Below are 17,536 nucleotides of genomic sequence, written 5' to 3'. Positions count from 1 at the left end.
ACATCTGCAATAATGAAAGGCATAGGTGACAGTCAGGTGGGATGCAAATGTAATGACTGGCATTATGCTACAGGCACACAGCACAACACTGAAGTGGAGAAATGTTTAGTTCAACAGTTTTACCTGAGTTTCATTGGAAGTACTGCTGGATCATATGTGTCCTGTTGTCCACACCCTCCTTCTTTTCCTCCTCCTCACTGTCCCCAGTGTCCACTGTTGCCACAGCTGCATTGTCACCCCTCCTCCTGCAGATAGTACACATGGCGACTAAAGGCCAAGTTGTGCAACATGCAGCACACAACAACAATCCTGCAGACCTTCTCAGGGGAGTAGCATAGGGATTCTCCTGTCAGATGGAGGCACCTGAACCTGGCCTTGAGGAGATCGAAGGACCTTTCAACAATCCTCCTGGTATGCCCATGAGCATCATTGTACCTCAAACCCTGTTCTCGGATTCCTAATGGGGTCAGGAGCCAGGACAGGTTTGGGTAGCCGGAATCACCTGCAAGAAGTGAGGGACACACATTAGCCCTGCGCAATGGCATTGGTTATGACTCCTAAAGCTATACACTTTCATACATTGGGTGGGGATTAAGTCTCAGCTATGAGCCACACTCTGTGCCCTGTAGTTGTGCCATCAGCTGTGGGACACTGCTATTCCTCAGGGAAAAGGCACCATGCACCGACCCAGGATACTTGGCAGTGACATGGGAGATGTACTGGTCAGCAAGGCACACCATCTGGACATTGAGTGAGAAGAAACTCTTCCTATTCCTGCACACTTGTTCATTGGTCCTGGGGTGGACTAAGGCAATATAGGTCCCATCAATGGGCCCAATAATATGTGGTATATGTCCCATTGCATAGAATCCACTTTCACAATAGGTAAATTATCTACCTGGGGAATGTCATGTAGCTGCACATGTGTTTGAGCAAGGCTGCCAAAACCCTTGCAAGCACAATAGAGAACATTGGCTGTGACATTCCTGCAGCCAAGTCCTCTGTCACCTGGACAGAGCCAGTTGCCAGGAAATGGAGCACTGAGAGTACCTGCACAAGAGGGGGTATTACTGTTGTGCAACGGATAGCAGGTAGCAAATCAGGCTCCAATTGTGCACACAGCTCTGTGATTGCGGCCCTGTCCAGACGATAGGTGGGTATGATTTGCCTGTCCTCCAGTGTTGCCAAGTCCACAAGGGGTCTGTGCACAGGTGCTTGCCTCCTTCTCCTATTCCTCTGAAGTGGTTGGTACCTAAGGGACCCATAAGTAAGAAGGGATTGACAACAGGAACCATGAACACACTACAGCAGTGTACACAGAGCATGCTTGTATGTTGGACACTGGAATTGTCTAGGTGTGTACATTCTACTACAATGACACACTTTTACATTTGTGCATGTGTATTACCATTAGAAAATGGCAACCGCCTGTCCTGTATGCAGGGACAGGTGGAAGTGACCTCACTCAGCAGGCGTTCACATCATGGCGGGAGGCGGTCTGCAAAGCTGCACAATTCCTCATTGGCTATCGTGACCCTCTGTGGAGTGTGGGAACCAATGATGATCAACGCCTGTGATAACGGTGTTCACTGCCACGGACGTGACCGCCATTTACTTTCTACCACTTCACTTGATTCCTGACTTTCCACAGGACATCTCCACTGCATGCGCTGCTGTGATCTGTGTCTGGAACCAACCTTCATGTTGGAGGAGTTGGAGAGGCTTGTGGATGGGGTCCTTCCCCTGCATGGGCAGTTGTATGGGCCTCCAGACCAACAGGTGAGTACACCATGGGTAGGTTGCATGCGACATGTCTGCATGGAGATGTGTTTGTGCTGGCAGTGTGTCATTTGGGGGGTATGGCTGGTGGCAGTGTTAATGCAGAGGTATGGGTCATGTGTGTGCCTAATGATGGGCAAATGTAGTTTGTAGGCCATATGTGTGACAGGCTGGATTGTCTAGTTCATTTTATCCAACTGTTTGTGTTTCCTCTGCAGATCAGCGCACATCAGAAGAAGAGGTTATGGCGTGCCATCGGCAAGGACGTGCGGACCCTGGTGGTCTATAGCAGGCAGAGCATCCACTGTAGGAAACAGTGGGAGGACCTGAGACGCTGGGCCCGGAAGACCATGGAGGCCCAGCTGAGGACGGCCTTCCAACAAGAGAGGGGTGCCCATCGGAACCTGACCCCCTGATGGCCTGCATACTGACAGTGACCTACCCAGGGCTGGATGGGCACTTGAGGGCATCACAGCAGCCACAAGGGGGTGAGTACAGTGTGTCTGACAACCATCTCTGTTGCCCAGCATGGGTTTTGGGTGCAGGGTATTAGTCAGTGGGTGCCCCAAAAACGACAGTTTAGACATTGCTGCCTGGTCCAGCTTAGGTTAATTGGGTGAAATGCATGTTTTTGATAGCTAGGTAGCTGTTTTTCCATGGCAGATAGGGCTTAGTGGATCCCAGTTGGTATGCAGATGGCAGTGTTTGGCTTCTACCTGCTGTGGTACTTAGCCAGTGGTATGCCAGTGTGGTCCATACTTCCCATTGTCAGTCTCAGTGTATGACAGTGAAGTGTATACCCATCTGTGCAGTTGGTGCAGTGATTTACCCTGTGCTCCCTTTCTATCTCCCCCCCTCCTTTTGTCATCCTGTCCATGTGTGCATTAGTATCATCTGGTGAAAGAGAATGGCCACCAGCTAGTGAGTGAGCTGCAGCCCACAGGACTCAGGAGGCAAAGTCCACTGACACCGAGGAGACCAGTGGAACGGAGGGCGAGGTGAGCACCACAGTGGGGACAGGAGCTGATACCACTGAGTCTGATTCCTCCTCCGATGGGAGCTCCCTGGTGATGGAGGACCCCTCTGGGACCACCCCAGCTACAGGTTCTACTGCCACCCCGTACCAGCATTGCCCTCCCAGTAACCCCCACCAAGTTGCCTGAGCCCGCTGACCCAGGAGAGTGGGCATCTCCTTCACCCCAGGGCCCTCAGGCCCTGTCCCAGTCAGCACTGCTGCCTTCAGTGAAGAGGCTATTGACCTCCCGAGATCTATCTCTGTAGGGTAGTCAACCATTGTGAATGCCATCCAGGGGCAGGCATCCCAGATGCAGCAATGCAATGCCTTCCTGGAGGGCATTCACAATGGCTTGGCAGCCCTACAGAGATCATTTCAGGCTCTGGCCTCTTCACTTACGGCAGCCAGTGTCCCTGTTTCTTTCGCCCTCCCTCCAACTACCACTTCCTAGTCCCATTCTCCTCACCTCCAACCCATCGTACGCACACATTCAGACACAGCAAGCACATAAAACATCACACAAGTCTCACACAGACAAACACAGGCAGCACTCTTCACTCCACAAGCACTCACACAGACAAACACAGATGCATACACAACATCATCCACTGTCTCCACTGTCTTTTCCTCCTCCTCCCTCATAGTCACATCCACACTTACACCTGCATGCACTGTATCAGCAGTCCCTGAACCTGCCACCTGCACAGCCTTGCCGACAGTCACCACAACAGCAGACCCGCAGACATGCACCCCACACACCAAATGCGCAGGCACCACCACCATCATCACCAACTCATGCAGCACACCCACCTCACTTGCAGACACCACCACAACATCCATCCACACGTCCTGTTTGACCTCCCCCTCCCTGTCTGTCTCCCTCCAAAGACACACAATCGCTTGCACTCAGACTCCCAACAGCCATCCATCTCACACATGCACACTGTCCATGTACCTATACCCAAGTCCAGCACATCTTCTCCTCCTACAACCACTCCCTCTACCTCAATTCCCATCTCTCCTCCCACATCCCACCCCATTAGTCCTAAGAAGATCTTCCTTACCCGCCTTGACCACTTCCCTCCCCCTCCCCCTGACCTGCCCATAAAAGGAAGATCCCACCCTTCCAGCCCAGTACCTCAAGCTCCCAGTCTGACACTGTTCCATCCTAAGGTCTCCAGCTGCCAGTAAGGGGCACAGGAGTGCGATGCCAGCCCCTGCCCCAAGGACACTCCTCCTGGAGGACTAAAGTGCCGCCCCTTCCCAAACAAAGAACCAAAACCATGAGCGACCTCTAAAACCAAAGGCCAGGAAGACCTCTCCTAAACCAAAGGTCAAGGAGACCCCTCCCAAAACAAAGGCCAAGGGGTCCCTTCCCAAGACAAAGGCCAAGGAGACCTCTCCCAAAACTAAGGCCAAGGAGGCACCTCCCAAAACTAAGGCCAAGGAGGCCCCTTCCAAAACTAAGGCCACGGAGGCCCCTATCAAACCTAAGGCCAAGGAGCCCCCTCAAGAACCAGAGGCCCAAGGTGCCCCCTCCAGAACCAGTGGGCAAGGAGCCCCCTGCATAACCAGTGGGCAAGGAGCCCCCTCTCGAAACCAATGGCTTGGAGCCCCCTCCATCACCAGAGGGTAAGGGGCCCCCTCCAGAACCAGTGGGCAGGGAGCCCCCTCCATCACCATAGGGCAAGGAGCCCCCCTCCATCACCAAAGGGCAGGGAGCCCCCTCCATGACCAGTGGGCAAGGACCCCCTCCATAACCAGAGGGCAAGGAGCCCCCTCCAGAACCAGTGGGCAAGGATCTCCCTCTAGAACCAGTGGGCAAGGAGCCCCCTCCAGAACCAGTGAGCAAGGAGCCCTCTCCAGAACCAGTGGGCAAGGTGCCCCCTCCAGAACCAGTGGGCAAGGAGCCCCCTCCTAAGGAGAAGCATCCCACCCACCACACAACCCTGCCACCTGAGGTGCCTGCCCATTTCCATCGTGATGCCCCTGAACAGTGGAGTTCTGATGTTGTCAGGAGTCAAGTTTGGGCTTGGACTTTGCCCTGTGGGCATTAGAGACTTTGAGCTGTGCAAATATGCAGTTGTGTATGATTTTGGATTTTGGATTTTCATTCAACATGATTACAGTGGTTGGAACAAAGGTTTGTGCCCTGTCTTTCTTTACTCCTGGGTACTGTTACTGTCTACTTAATCTGCAGCTGGTTCTGGGTGTGTGTGTATGGTGTGTGTTGTGCGTGTGTTGTGTGTGTGTGTCACTCTCCACTCCCTCCCTCCTTGGTGTGCTATGCCACTGTACTCACCATTGTCGTCTTCGTTGATGTTGGTGCTCCAGGACGGCCCTGGCTTATTACAGCATCAGCAAGACTTGCAGTTCAGGTTCCATGGAGGACATGGACTCGTCTGTGTCCCTGGAGGTGAGTGTCTCCTTTTATATGAGGTGTTTCCACCAGGCTTTTGGTGGTGTTGCTACCGCCTGGGAAATCCTTGCGGTGTGCTTGGTCATAATATGGTATGCGGATCCTTGTCTTCTGCCTGCCTGTAGTTGGCTACTGACGTGTTCAGTGGGCATCCCGTGCTGGCGGTTGGTATGGTACATTGGCTGTCTCTGGGAGAGATCACCACCCTGATCCTTATTTGGCGGTCATTACCACCGGCCTGGTGAAGGTAATACCGGCATTGCCGGCGTGGCGGTTACCTGACCACCAAGGTCATAATGACCACCATTATGTTTGAGAACATGCTCACCTCATCAATGATTACATGTTTCAACTTTTTTAACACTCTTAACACTTCATGACAAGCTTTACCAGATAACTTTTAGTATTCTAGTTTGTTGTCACGTTCAACAGGCAGCATCAAAACTCAATGCAAAGTAATACCTTTGTGTGTAGCTAATTCTGTATGTGCTGTAACCACATATGATAGATTTCACTCTGAAGTCTTTTGTAGAAAAGCAGTCAGTATTAGGAAACCTTTATCAGTGCTAGCCTGATCACTGACAAACAACAGTACAGGTTTAAACATGCAGACTCTTTCTTGTCATGAAGCATTCCATGCTCAACTGTAGCTTTCACCTCCATTTATATTTGCATTTGCTCATCTTTTGGCTGTGAGACTAAACCTGCTCTGCCACATCAGTTGCTTCCAGTCTTGTTTGTTCCATTGAAATCTCCACCTCATTCTTTGCAATAGCAGCCTCATGTTCAATTATTGGCTCTCTAAGTGGGTCCTGACTTTTATGAACCTGAACTTTGGCTGCTTTGCAAACTCTCCTTAGCTACCTCAGCTGCAATTGTAACTTCCTGTTCAGTTTCATCATTCAACATTTTTAGGTCGTTTGCAAATACTGAACATTCAATGCCATCTTTTGCAGCATTGAAAGAGTCTTCATAGCAGTCAACTCACCTAGTAATTTTGTTACACAATGCCAAGGTTTAAAAAGCTGCAAAAGTGCCAAATAGAAAAATTCTATTTTTTCAACAGTTTGGCAATTCAGTATTCTATGGTTAATTAGTCTGCCTTTGATATGTTACATCAAACACCTATTGCATTCTGCAACACACATAGAAAAAGCAAAAAACAAGTTGGATTAAAAGCATTTCTCCTCATTTTGCCATGCTAACTTCACCCCAGGGTTGGCGTTATTTTTTGGTGCTACCTCAGGTTTACATCAACTCGTAAATCTGAGGCAGTGTCAAAAGCAATGGGTGTTGCGGTTGAATGCCCACTGCAATACCCACTGAACGCCCTTTTGATGTAGAAAACTGTGTTGGAGGGGGCCACATTGATGAGGATGGTGGAACACCACAAAAAATGGTGTTACACCTCCTTGGAAATACTTATCAGTGGTTAGCACCACAGGAACGTCTCAAAAGGTGACTCTCTGGTGGCCTAGGGATTGTTAAATCTGGCCCTGAATTTCTGGAAAATATTTAAAAACTCTGTTTCAAGGTGATACTAGGACTAGACTCACCTAAACAATTCCTTTGACTTAGAATATAAACTACCAGAACTCAAACGATCGCAACATTCCTAGGATCCAATTTCCCTGTGTGAAAGCATCTTCAAACTGAAACTGTACCTTTTTTGACAGAGACTTTTCAGTAGAGATCTCTTCCCATATATCTTTCATCTTTGTCTTTGTAGATTTTGTTATGTATGAAGTAACATAATGAGAAATGGCTACAGAGTTGTCTGCCACAAATCGAATATCCATATTGGCATCCTATTTTCAAAATGCCGGGATTGCAGTCATTCATGTATTTCGACCTCTCTGTTCTCATAAGGTTATAAGTGTTTTTTTTGTGAGTTACGAGTAAGTGTATGTCTCACTGCAAACATAAAAACTGTTCACTCTTCCTTTTGAAATAACAGTCTTGGAAATTCAAAATGACATTTTGTGTAAAAATGTCCTTTTGCTCTTTATTTCTGCCAACAATACTTTCTACATCTATATGCTTAGAAATGCATTACTTGCTGTTTTAGGCTTTTTTCCTCTGTGCAATTTGTGATTTCACATGTAATATACTGTTCTATGAAAAAATAGACATGTCTTGTATAGATGTAGATGCATTTTTTACCCACAACAGCATATGAATATGAGAAGCACCTCTTACTTGATATTGTTTTCGCAAAAATAAATGTTATTTCTCCAAGAGGGGATCTTTTTTGTTGCAGATGAAAACCAACATAGCTTGAAATATGTATTTAAAGTACCTGCAAATATTTACAGAATCTAAAAAGCAAAGTTCTCCTGGTATCCGCATTTCAATGCCATTAATATTAGAGTTTGCTTTTCTCATAAACTTATGTAAATCATCCCATGGATACTTTGCACAACTCAGTGTTACAAACTGTTGTAGGACTCTTGTTGCACCAACACGACTGTTGGATTTGAATGGCAGCATACTTGAGCATAGGGGACTGAGTCTGATCCCACACCATGTGACAGCTGACGGACTAACCCTTTCGGCTAGCTAGCAGCACCTCACCAGAACTCAGGAATAAAGGTGATTTGTGAAAGCCTATTGCATGACACTCTAAGACTTCTCAATGGAAGTTGTGGTGGAACAGGTCATACCCTTTTCTCTCGGTTATACACATCTCATAGATGCAAATAGAAACAGAACCAGGATTTGGTTCAATACATTTATTGAAGCAACTGCATTATATGTAAAAGGCATGGATTGCGATTATTAGGACAATGAAACACATTACCATTAGAGCAGTGACTGGGAAAGTAAAACAAAGGAAAGTCCTACCATACTGTCACAATAACGAGTATAAAATCCTTACCTCCAATACTAAGATTCTATATGAAAACAATGGCAATGTTAGTCCTAGTCTGCCCATCTGGTAAGGACACCCAATTCCCTTACCTGTACTACAAGTAGAGGAGAGGTCTGTTGAAACTGCAATGACAACATACAGTGTGAGATGGCAGGCTGGCTGAAATGTCCCCTCTAAGATAGAAGGGGATATGTGGTGTTTCATAACAAACCTATGATCTTCTAAGAACTGCCCATACGTGACAATACATACTTTGCCTGTGTAGGGTAGACATTGTACACTTGGTACCAGCAATAGCCAGTAACCTAATATGTGCAGACAATCAAACACAAACATTTCCAACATTTAATACTGTACCATATAGAGGTACTTTGTTAATTTCTCCTAAATGTGATGCAAGACTCTTTACAAAGTAAAGTCTTTTAACTAAGTGACTGATTTAAGGAAAGTGGCTCTGCGCCCAGTGCAGTGCCGCTTTCCTTGCACCCCTTAGCACCAACCCTAATGTCACCATGTGTGCACCGTATCTAAAATACGGCACACAGTGGTGGTACATGGGGAAACTAGCATCAACATTTTTGACGCTACCTCAGAGTTTTGCAGGACTAACGTAAAAAATGTTGAAACTAATCCTGCAAAGCCCAATGAGGCCCATTGAAAACAATGCTGTACCTTCTCTGAGCAGGGGTTAAAAGTGGCCAAAAAAATGATGTAAAGAAATCTCTTCGATTTCTTTGGCCTATTTTGAACGTCCCCTTTGCATACATTATGCCTGGCGCAGGCATAATGTTGCGCAAACGATTACAAAGTAAATATGACGCTGCAATTTTGGCCTTGTTGGGCCACATTAGTGTAAAAAAAAAATTATGCTAATGTGGCGCAATGAGGCAGTAGGGGCTCTTAAATCAGCCACTAAATTTCACATTTTTGAATGATGATCAGTCAACATTCAAAAATGTTGAAAGTGCTTGTGCACACCTTCCTGGATAGAAATTCCAGAAAGTGCCCTTGTACATTAGAATATGTACTGACTTTGCATAGATCTCAAACTTACAACATTTCAGTTTTCTCCTTCATACGTCTATCTGGAAATCAAAATAAAACATTTATTAACATATTAATTGATTCCTCGCAAATACTACAAATACTACTACAGTCTCCTGTATAGACAAGAACAATTCTACACCTTTCAATGTGCCTCTTCTCCTATCTCTTCCTCTACATTTCTAGGAATCATCTCCTCTTTTGCAATTGGAGTACCTTGTTTTACCTCATAGCATCAGCCAGTTGTTTCAACTACATACACAAATGAGTTCTATTTATAAGTAGCTTTCTTCATAAAAAAAGTCTCAGTACTAAACGTATGCTTTCATTCTCCTTGAAAAAGTTTGCAAACATTACTTTTAAATGATACACCTTTTTTGGCTTCTTTTCTTCATAGACAACACTGTTTTATCCAGTGTTCTCATTCTGTTTATTATCAAAATAAATAATCTGTTTTTCAGGGCAAACTCTTTATCAACCACACTTTCAATATAATGATTTTGTTTTAATGTTTCCCTTCTCCTCTTATACTTCTTTATGTTTCATACCAAATTCTGTATTACCCTATTTCTAAACATTCTCAATTGTGTTTCTTTAAATTCTTTCTGCCTCCTTGTCAAAGTAGATGTTTTCTGCCATACTCCTTCTCCTTTGTGAGTTGATTTTGAGCTTTGCTTTTTTGTTTTCCACATTTTGCACTTTTCAACATATGACTTTATCAAGATCCTTAGTTCTCTTGCCAGCAGATCTTTTCCCCAGCAGGTTCTACTCCATCATGTCCTTTATTTTACTCTCACTTTTAAGCAGATAGTACTCTTTTGTCTATTTTTTCACCTTTCGGTGTTACTCAGCATTGTAAATCCCCCTCTTTAAACACAAGTAGGTATCTGAAAAACAAATATCAAATGCATTTAACTTTACATTGCATTCTATTAGATTACATACTATAAACAAATGAGTAGCTACACAGGTGGTTATGTCAGTCTGTATGAGGCTGTGTAAGTGTCTGAGCATGGGTGTATAAATGGATGTATGAGTGGCTCCATGCGCAGGTGACTGGGTGTGTGAGTGGTTGAATGGATATGTGAGTGACTGTCTTGGTGTCTCTGTGGGTGTGTCACTGGACATGTAAGCACAAGTGTTGCATAGGTACGTGAGTGGATGTGTAAGTGTCACTGTCTGACTAGGTGTGTGAGTGTTTTTTGATTTATAAATAGGTATGTGATTGACCTTCTAGGTGGGTGACTGTGTGTATAACTGGGTGAATGGGTGTATATGTGTACGTGCAACTGACTGTCTGAGTGCTGGGTATATGAATGACTGTATAGATGTGTGAGTGGGTGTGATAGTGTATGTATGGGTGAGTGACTGGGTGTATAACTGGGTGTGTGAGTGTGTATGTGTGTTCAACTGAATGCCTGAGTGCTGGGTACATGAATAGCTGTATAGGTGTGTGAGTGGGTGTGATAGTGTCTGTATGGGTGTGTGAATGACTACGTAAGTGGATGTGCAGCTGAGTAAATGGCTGTGTGAATGCTTTCATGGATGTGTAACTAAGGGCCTGATTAAGACTTCGGCGGAGGGGATTACTCCATCCCAAATGTGACAGAATTTACTAGTCCGTTATATCCTATGGAACTCGTAATACGACGGGCGGGATATCCGACCACCAGATTACAATGCTGGTGGTCGAACCGCCAGGAGACTGCCACCACCAGAAGGATCATGGATTCCGACAGGTTCAGAGAGGTACAAGTTGTGGTCAAGCACAGCGGTGCCATCGTCGGCACTGCCGTACTGATCACAAATAGCTTTTCTGCCAGCCTCTTCATGGCAGGGTCACCGCCATGAAAAGGTTGGTTGAAAGGCAGAAATGGGACCATAGGGGGCCCCTGCACTGCCCATGACAATGTTGTGGGCAGTGCAGCAACCCCCCTGTCAGCACACTTAGAAGGCGCACTGTATGCCATGGCAGATAGTGTGCATTCTGAGTGTACTGCCAGCACCCAAAGTGCAGCAGCATTGGCCTCTGCTCTCCCTGAGAGCCGAAGCCAATTCCGCTGCAATGTCGGTGCCAGCCAGCCTGGCAGGAACACGTGATATGGCAGTCAAGAGGCTGCCAACTTCTCAGTGGCCTCTGACTCAGGGTCAGACCACCACACTCATAACTAGGGCCCAAGTGTTTCCGTCCTTTTCTGGCTAACTAAGTGGTGGGTACATAGGTGCTTTTGTGGGAGTGTAACTGGGTGTGTAAGTGCCTCCGTGACTGTGTGAGAGGGTACAAAGTACATAATATTAAGTTACATCATGTAAGCAAGCATTCACATCTAATGTCAAACACATTCATTTATACTGGCTTAATAAAACGGCTATATTTTCAGTATAGCAATTCCTCTTCTTCCTTTGTGGGTCACTATATTTTAGCTAATGTTCTCATCTAACTTCCTCCTATTTTGCATTTTACTGTAGTGTCTAGAAGCTAAACATTTTTGTTCGGCTTCTATACACTTGCAGGTTTTTTATGTACTTTTTCATACTACAACCTGATTAACATACCTGTAAATTCTTATTGCTGCTCTCCAACATTTTAAAATCGGTTTTCCATTGCAAATCTCAAGACAGAAATATGGCATTGCTCCTTCACTCTCGGTATGAAAGTATTGTTAATGTCTACAGTTCTCATGTCTCCTCACTTCGTGTACTTAGCAAATCATATTCTTCGTCTCATCTTTTAATTTTTTCATAGCACTTCTAAATGGTCACTATTTTTTTAACCCTTTCCATGTTTCCTGTGAAGAAGCCCAATTTGGTTGGGTTTTTTGCAGAGCAGCGGATCAATCGATGGGCTCAGCGTGTCCCCCCTTGTGGTCTGCATTGGATCCACATGGCAACTCTTAAAACCATTCAACAGTCTGCCGTCAGTGTGTTCTTTTACATTTCATTTTGTAATATAAGGTTAATTACAAGACATATTTTTGTGTACCAGTCTGCTTTTTAGTTTCACACTGCAGTCTCTTTTGTTCCCTCCCTCCACACTCTTTTAGCTCTGTTTCTGTAGTAACCATATTTCTAATAGATTCTGCCTACCAGTAAGTCAAAAGTTCACAATACTTTCTCTCAACAGCATACTAACTTCACATTAACTGTAGTGACTGTAGTGTGTGTGGTATTACTGTTTGCAATTTCCAGCATATCCCAAACAACATACAATTTTTTGACAAAGCCAGTCACAAAGTTAGTTACTTTTTTGTTAAAGTCACTAACTAATTTCAGTTCCCTGTACATTTCCACCATCCAATCAAATATGTTCTATAATATTTTCCTTGCTGTCCTCCATTTTAACTTTCTTTCATCTTTAAAAGTGCCTCATTCTTCTGCAGCTTTTTTCTGTGTGCTACTCTTCTATGTCTCAAAAATGGTTAGAGTCTGGATTGTGGACCATAGTTCTGTGTTTCTGGCCAGAGAAAGTACTGGAATGAATGATATTGACAGGGCCCTACGTTTACCTAATGCAGATATTATTTTGGTTATCCAAAGAGGGTTAAACTGGCAACAATTGCTGCCTTTGGCTGAAAACATTGCGATTTGTCAACATTTAGACTTCATGGTTGTGCACTGTGGTGGCAGTGACCTAGGTACAATTATGTGGGTAGGACTGGAAATCTTAATGAAGGATATCTTTTGCCGCATTATTGTTACTTTTCCCACATGCTGCCTTGGTGTTCTCCAACATTTTCCAAAGCCAGACAGAGCAGTGGTCCACCCAATTTTGTCTTCAAAAATATAAATCCTGCAAACAATTCTCTAAAGCTGTTTATGCATTTCTCCAAAACTACAACAAGGGCTCTCTATACCATAATAGCTTAAGACACGCCAAGAATAGAATATATAAAAAAGACAGAGTTTATTTCACAGATGTAGGCAACAGGGTGCTCCTTAACAACTTAAATGACTGCATCGTGTTAAATGTGTAATTATTGGCTACATACCATAAACATCAAGGCTCTTTCCAGAGCAAACCCTTTTAAGAACACTGGTTCTTTTTGCTTTCAAATCCTTTTTTCAATAACATTTCTCACTTAGATCAGTGGATCTGCCATGGATCCCAGGCCAAATGAGAGGTCTCCCTGTTACATTTTGGGAGCATCTGCAATGGATCTGTGGATCCGTTCCCAACCAGAACCACACATTTAATACAAACACATCCTACTGCAATTTACATAACTGTGTCACCTGTGTGTGGGTATATAATTAGGTGTGTAAGTGACTGTGTGGGTGTGTAAGGTGTTGTCTAGTGCCTGTATGGTTCTGCAAAGGGATTTCTGGATCTGAAAGTGGGTGTGTAAATGGCTGCATAGATGTCAGTGAGTGTGTGGAAGTGTGAGTGGTACTGTGAGTCTGTGAGTGGATGTGTGAGTGGGAGTGTCACTGGCTGTATGGGTCTGTAAGTGGGTAAAAACATAGCTGTATAGGTGCGTGAGTAGGTGTGTAAGGGGCTGTGTGGGTTTTGAGTAGGTATGTGAGTGTGTGGTGGGTGTGAGAGTGGAGGTGTTAGTGTTTGTGTGTGTCCATGAGTGGGGGCTTGAGTGGTTCTTTGGGTCTTTAAGTGGGTGTGTGAGTAACTGTAGGGTGTGTGAACTGGGTGATTGTGTTCATTTTTTTGGGATGTCTGAAAGGGTGTGTGACTAGTTGTATGAGTGTGTGAGTGACTTTGTAAGTAGATGAATGAGTGTGTGAGTGTTTGTGTGAGTGTCTGTGTGAGAGAGTGTAAGTGGTTCTCTGGGTCTCTGAGTGGATGTATCAGGGACTGTATCGGTTTGTGAGTGGGTGTGCAAGTGTCTGTATGGATGTGTGACTGGGTGTGTGAATGGCTGTATGGGTATGTAAATTGGCTTTTGAGTGTTTTCTGGGTCACTGAGTCAGTCTGTGAGTGGTTCTGTGGGTGTGTGAGTGGATGTGTGAGTGTGTGGTTGTGAGAAAGGGTCTCTTTTCACATGATAGCCCCCCAATTTTTGCCTGGAAAATTATGTGGTTTCAAACTGTAAGTGCCCTAGGCTAAACAGGTTCCCAGTGCTTATCTCTTTCCCCAAAACTGTACTACGGTTGGCACGTCAGCCATCTTAGTAAGTCCCCCGTAAATGGTAACCCTAGTACCTAGGGCATTGGCACTGAAGAGGGTTCCCCAGAGCTGGAGCACTAATTGCGCCTCTCTGAGAAGCCCCACACCAGCCTCATGCAGCCGAAGTTGCAAACTCGACATGGCACTCACCAAGAGTGCCATGTCCACTAACAATGCATGCAGTATAGGTAAGTCACCCCTCATGCAGACCTTAGGCAGAGTGCACTATTATGCATATGTGTACATGAGCAAATATGTCCCAACTGTGTCTTTTCAAATTTTTAGACATAGGGCCTGATTACAACTTTGGAGGAAGGTGTTAATCCATCCCAGATGTGACGGATATACCACCAGCCATATTACGAGTCCATTATATCCTATGGAACTCAAGCAGGCCCATAGTAATTATACAGAGAAGCCATGGCAAATGCATGTGCTGGACACTGGCCATTACGAGTTCTTCAGCTACATGATGGCCTCTCTGAACCCTGAGTTGTTTGGGATCAAACAGCTCAGAATATTAAACCCACAATGATGCCAGTGTTGTATTTAGTATAAAATGTACCAAGAGGGCACCTTAGAGGTGCCCCCTGCAAAACCTAAAAGCCATGGCCTAGTTGCTAACGGGTACTAACCAGCCTGCTATCACCAGACATGATTCCTTTTGCTCCTAGGAACCAGAACACAAAGGGCCAGATTTACAAGGCCCTAGTGCCTCTAAGCACCACACTAGTGTCATTCTTTTACGTGAATGTGGTGTTAAGGAGGCCATTCTCCTTCATCATATTTAGAAAGTGGTGCAATGCTTGCATTGTGCCACTGTGCTCCCCCTTGCGCCACATTATGCCTGCGCTAGGCATAATGTATGCAAGGGGGCATTCCTCCATGCAGAGGCCCTTACAAATAGCACAGTGAAATTTACAACATTTCACTGTGTAATTTTTAGTGTCATTTTTAACACCTGCTCAGAGCAGGCTTTAAAATGACGTGCCCTTTACTTTCAATGGGCCTCTCTTTACTTTGTAGGACTACCGTCACAATTTATGGTGCTAATCCTGCAAAGTACCACAATAGCATCTAAGTCCAACTTTGAACTGTGTTTCCAAGTGGTCCTTAAGTCCTTTGGATGCCAGCTTTAAAACCTTTAGCTGCTGTTCCACTTGAATTGGGAACCACAAAATGTCCTCCGGCTAGCCCATTGAACACGTTAACATCTTCGACCTAAAAGCAGAAGGTGACATTTGTGAGAGCATTCCTGGACTTATATGCATTTTTAAAGTTTTCCCCATTGATTCCTATGGTGTGTAATTATGCACAAAACAGAACATTTTCTAAACTTTAAAAAATCATAACTAAAAAAGTACATACCATATTTTGATGTTTCATCCTAAAAATGTTATAAAAATCTGAAGTATTTTTGTGAATTGATCTTGAGTTATTCTATCGTCTGTGTGTCCACATTTACTGTACAACAAATGCTTAGCACATCTCCTGGATTAGCCTAACTGCTCGCCCACAGTAGCACAAAAACAAAGTATTAGGTGGTCTTCTTTTTGCCTCTGGATAACAAATTGGGGTTGTGCCGACTCTCTGCACAGTGCACATCTTTTTCATACACTATATAGAGAGCCAGCCTCCTACAATGGTGAGTGTATGGGTGGGTTTATAGATTACTGTTTGGGTCTCTGAGTGGTGTGCAAATGGCTGTATGGGTGTGTATATGGCATTGTGTGTCTTTGAGTGAGTGAGTGAGTATGGGTATGTGAGTGCCTGTATGCATGTGTGACAGGGTGTGTGAAAGGCTGTATGGGTGTGTGAGCCTTTTCTAGGTCTCTGAGTAGGTGTATGAGTGGGTGTATGGGTGTGTAAGTGGACATGTAAGTGTGCGGTGGGTATATGAGTAGCTGTGCAAATGGCTATGTGGGTCTGTGAATGGATGTGTATGTTTCCCTGGAACTGTAAGTGGTGTGTGAGTGGCTATATAGGTGTGTGAATTGGTTGTTCAAGTGGTTTTCTGGTTGTCTGAATGGGTTTCTGACTGCTTGTATGGGTATGTGAATGCCTGTGTGGGTCTGTTAGTGGGTGTGTGGTTCTCTGAGTCTATAAGTGGATTTATTAGTGACTGCATGGGTGGGTGGTGGGTATCTGAGTGGCTAGATGGATGTGTGACTGGGTGCGCGAGTTGCTGTATGAGTGTGTGAGTGTTTTCTGGGTCTCTCAGTTGATGTGTGATTGGTTTGGGTTGGTGGTAAACTCCTCTCCGCCAGCAGAGTTTTGCACACTCCATGCTTTGCTTGGAGCATGGAGTTTGGAAAAAACTCTGCCAACCGCTGTGTGGCAGAGTTTACTGTCCACCAAATTATTTATATAGTACAGCAATGGGTTTCAAACATTAATATGGCTCCCACTGGTACGAAGTAGCTAAACGTTTACAGGCTATCCTTTTAGCCGCCTGTGGTAAGTACTAATGGCCACGTGAATCAGCACCAGTACCCTATAGGCTGTTTGTCTAATACGTTCTCACTAACTAAATGGTGGCTGTTCATTGGTTGTATGGGTGTTCCTGCATGACCTGGCAAAAGTAGTTGTTCCTTTGCTGTCCACTTCTACCCAGAGTGCACTTGGCCGTAGTGGCAGCAGCCCACATTTGCAGGACAGCAGTGTACCAGTGTATGCTGTGTAGAGCTACATTCTTCTTGTACAGCCAAGTGCTCCACTGACAAGTCACCGCCTCCTAGTCCTCAACCAGCATGCCTGGCAGGAACATGTTGAAGTCTGTCAGCTGCTGCTATGTTGAAAACTGAACTGGGGAGCTTAAGCATGCCCCGGGGAAGAAGAGCCAAGCAACGCAGACATTGTTTAGTCTCCCAGTGACTCCTAGGAATACAGGTACAAAGCAAGTGCACTGGTGTACATATATAAATGGACTGCAAGCAGGACCACGTGTGTCACATAAGCTGGTACTACAAAGCTAGAATCATTCATCTAGCGGGATGCAGAACAGCCTGCTAAAAATGAACATGCAGAGACCCGAAGAGGTACAGGTGAAGGTCAAGTACGACTCCAACCTGTACTATAACAACTGGTTTGCACAAGCATGTACAGCAGACTGGAATTTCACCACTCGCAGAACTCTGCAGCATCTTGCAGAGTTTTTAGTTAACTCACTGGAATTCCACAGAGTGAAACTCTGTGAGTTCTGCCTAGTCCTAGTGATTTGTTTTGTGGGTGTGTGAGTGTGTGGTGTGTGTATGAGTAGGTGTGTGAGTGGCTGTTTGGGCTTTGCAG

This window comes from Pleurodeles waltl, chromosome 1_2 (assembly GCF_031143425.1).
Source record: "Pleurodeles waltl isolate 20211129_DDA chromosome 1_2, aPleWal1.hap1.20221129, whole genome shotgun sequence".
NCBI lineage: Eukaryota > Metazoa > Chordata > Amphibia > Caudata > Salamandridae > Pleurodeles > Pleurodeles waltl.
The sequence above is the reverse complement of the archived record's forward strand: the minus strand, read 5'-3'. Positions refer to the sequence as shown.